The sequence below is a fragment of the Capsicum annuum genome, chromosome 2, assembly GCF_002878395.1.
Source record: "Capsicum annuum cultivar UCD-10X-F1 chromosome 2, UCD10Xv1.1, whole genome shotgun sequence".
Classification (NCBI taxonomy): domain Eukaryota; kingdom Viridiplantae; phylum Streptophyta; class Magnoliopsida; order Solanales; family Solanaceae; genus Capsicum; species Capsicum annuum.
The window spans coordinates 23,937,130-23,940,886 of NC_061112.1; the positions used below are offsets into that span (position 1 = coordinate 23,937,130).

Genomic DNA, 3,757 nt, shown 5'->3' on the forward strand with positions numbered 1-3,757 from the left:
CCCTTATTTATGCTCCATTTGAGCTTAACTTTTGAGAACATTTCTTGTCCCTTGAGAGTCTACGTGATGGATTTAATTTTGGGTTCCATTTGCGGGCCCAGCAGGATCATTCTTGACCCAAATTCTGACTCTACCTTTTATATAGCAATATTGGTCTCGATTTACTCCTAATGACATATAGGTAATTATTTTAATATTATGGTGGTATTTTAGGGTCGTGGAGTAAAGGTGAATGCTCATAAATAATTCAAGACTTATGATTTCAGCATCGAGGTAGACTTTGATCTAATTTACTTTACGAGAGGTGTACGTGTAGATTGCATGTTAGAATGGGATTACCGGATGTGATTATAACTAGTACATCATAAATTTGCCTAATTAAGAAGTGTGGGGATAGAAGGGTGACCCAACCCTTAGGATGAGATGCTTGTTATGGCTATAGAATCCAATCACCCTAAATTATAAGCATGTGATCATAGTTGTATAAGGTTTATTATTTCACTTAGTGAACTGGACCATAGTTTTTCAGAATTATAGTTTTACTATTTATGCTATTTATATATTATTAGGCCCGAGGATATGGCTATGATACTTTTTTGGTTTAATTTGTAATTTTATTCATCAATCAAATTAAATTCCACATAAATATGGACCAACCCATCCAATAATCTAACAACAAAAGAAACTAACAAAATAAGAAAATCGGACCATCCCACTAGTTGAACCGGCCTAAAAAAATAACATAAATAATGAGTAGGGTTTCCAAAAATGAGCTAAGAGTTAAGCTCCACTTTTTTCCGTTCCCTGGTTGTGTTGGATTGAATCTTATTCCAGCTTGCAAGAGTAAGAAACTTCTTCCCTTTTGATGTCTATTGCTTAAACTTATGCTTTGTCCCTTATTTGATGCTCTCCTTTCTATATTCTCAGCTGAGTTCTCCAGTGTAAGGGTGAACGTTGTGGTTTTTAGTGCTAAAATGATGGGTCTAGTCTATTGAGGCTTGTTCTTTTTTCCAAGTAAGATGACTCCATTATTGAGCTTGTTGATCTTGCTGACTGCCTTATTTCTTAACCTTATCATTCTTGATCTATAGTTATGGATGGGATGGAGATTATGAGATACTCGAACCCACATGTAATTGGATAGTAACAAACGTCTCAGACGTTTGCAGTTAAGATCTAACCTTGTGACCCCCCCCCCCCCCAATTGCTGATTCCATTTTTGTTGGTTGGTGTAGTTAGGCTAAGTAGCAATTTCACTTTTTTTACCTTCTCAGGTTGTAAATGTAATGCATGTGAATTAACTTACTTTATCCATTCCAATCGTTTTACCTTTTTCATGGTGCTAACCTTAAATAGGGACATTATTGTTTATCACTATCTAGAATCTTCGTGCCTGCACTTGGTAACTGATGGAAAGATGTATATTTGAATTTCCTTTGTTCCAATGCTAAGTTAGCCAGATAGTCTGCTAATTGATTACCTTCTCTAAATATATGTTGTGTCTGTACTTGCTTAGCTGAAAGTAGTTGCCATATTCGATTGATTTTTTCTGCTATGTTCCATGGGATATCCCATTCCTTTCTTAAAAGCTTTTGCATGACTAAAGAATCTGTGTCTATGATACCAATTGGACTCTAGGTGAGTAATCTATCCTTATAAAGGACATGGCTTTAGTCTATAGACACCTAGATAATATAATTGTATTGTCTGGATACTGGTGATGGCATGCATACATTATGGCAGATTAAGTCTCACTTAGTGGTACGATTCCAACCAAAACTATTATTTCACTATTATTATCTAAAAATGGATTTATTCTTGTATTTCACTTTTATTCTTTAATAAAGGGAATCATACCACCTTACTTAATGATTTATGAGCTTTTAGAACTAAATTAATATTATGTAAATTTGATGGAGATTGATTTCGGTCCATGGTTTAGCCAATCTTTGATCACTATTATTTACTTTGGTCTAGTGAGATTCCAACCATTTCAATGCCATTATACTAATCTAGTCATGAAATTAATCTTGATTAATGGATTTACAGACTTACTCTTTTAGCCAAGGTTCGAGTTTGTGCATTTATTATGAATACATCTCTCCAATACTAGATGAAGTAGATTTATAATGATGATGATTAGAAATCCTAGATCGGAACCAGGTGGTATAGACAAATATTCTTGAATCTCCTAGGGTCCTCTTTGTCTATGAGCCACATTTTTTAAGAAGAAAGGTCATTGTAGGTCCTACCTTTACGAGCTGGTAAGCTGGAGGAGATGTATACACTTAGTACATTATGACTCTTAGATCAGATATGGTACTATGGATTTACTTTGTATTCATTCATTCATATGCATTTCCTATCACCAGTATTTTTTTTGTACTTACATCTATCATCCTTATAAGGGTTGCATAGGTATAGGCTATGATTGTTGTTTGCTGAGTGTTAATTGAACCTTATGGGTTTATGAGGACCTAGTTAAGTATTGTTTGTATGGACTATCTAGTTGCTTTATTGTTGTTATCTTTGTTAGTTCGTGGCAAGTTGATTATAGATTGGTACCTGAGGTTGTTGATATGAATCTGAGCATACTTTGTTATAGTAAATTGCATTATGGTCAGTGTATTCGTGGCTAGACATTTTGACTATAGGTCCTGATCATGCTAGTATTATCTTTCTTACTTGGTTAGAATTCTCTAGAGAAGTTAGGTTGTTACCTTTGACTTAGTCAAATATACTTAGATACATGTGTGTGTGTGTTCTTACTGTATATCCCTTTTTTTCCTTGTTCATTCATATTGTATATGTATTTTTTGGCCTTGTATATTACTATGTATCATTCTTTCATTCTTCATTGGTATATTGGTTGGTGATATATGGTATTGCACTTTAGACCATAGTTACTATTATGATAAGATAGTTTATCCTTATTGCCTCACTAGCTATATTACGTTTATCTTCTTGAATAGTTTCTTGTAGCTTATATTCCTGCTTTACATGTTTTTTATGTTTGCATTATCTTTAGAGCTCAATTGGTCGATGTCTACTGAGTACCACGTCTTTGGTACTTATACTACATATCTACAGCATATGAGTTCTCATTGTTGTTGTGTGCATTGTGTAGAGCAGCTATGGATCGGAGATTTAGGGTGACCTCCTAGCATTTAGAGTATTACTACTCTCCCTCTTATGGATTGGGCTAATCTAATATTGTATTTAGAGACAACCTATATTTGTATTCACTCTGTGTTTCACTTTATGCTCCTATTGTATTATAGGCTCTTGTATTAACTTCACCAGGTCTTGGGGTTGCTTTATATATATTAGCCCTTTTATTATATTTATTCCACTATTTCCCTTCATTTCTTTTGATAGTCTATTATCATAGGTCCTGACGATGGAATGGCTTACCTACTAGTGGGTTATAGCAGGTGCCATCATTATATGCGAAATTGGAACAACACAACTTCTCAACTAAGTCTCCCCACTTGAATACCACATTTTATCATTTACAAATTACAATTCTCACATGTTCACATAGAGATACTAAAGTTGAGTCTTACTACATGTGCTTACCATGTTAGATCCCAATTCAAAGATAAAAAGTGCTACATCTAAGGAGATCATGCTAGTATGAATTATAGGATATTTTATTCTATTTCCCTTAGGAACATTCATTTTGATCAGTGATATGCTCTTAGGCTTGTTCTAAAACTTAACAAAGTCTCTTTTGTATCAAGAGTTATCACAAGAA

The 3,757-nt window shown here is 34.1% G+C and overlaps 1 long non-coding RNA gene across 1 annotated transcript; it reads left to right on the forward strand.

The window, feature by feature from the left end:
* The first annotated feature begins 703 nt into the window (after positions 1 to 703).
* Positions 704 to 3,440, forward strand: LOC107857629. The gene is made up of 3 exons (XR_001670935.2): positions 704 to 843; positions 928 to 1,014; positions 3,128 to 3,440. It is a non-coding gene; the product is annotated as an uncharacterized LOC107857629 (long non-coding RNA).
* Positions 3,441 to 3,757: the final 317 nt, after the last annotated feature.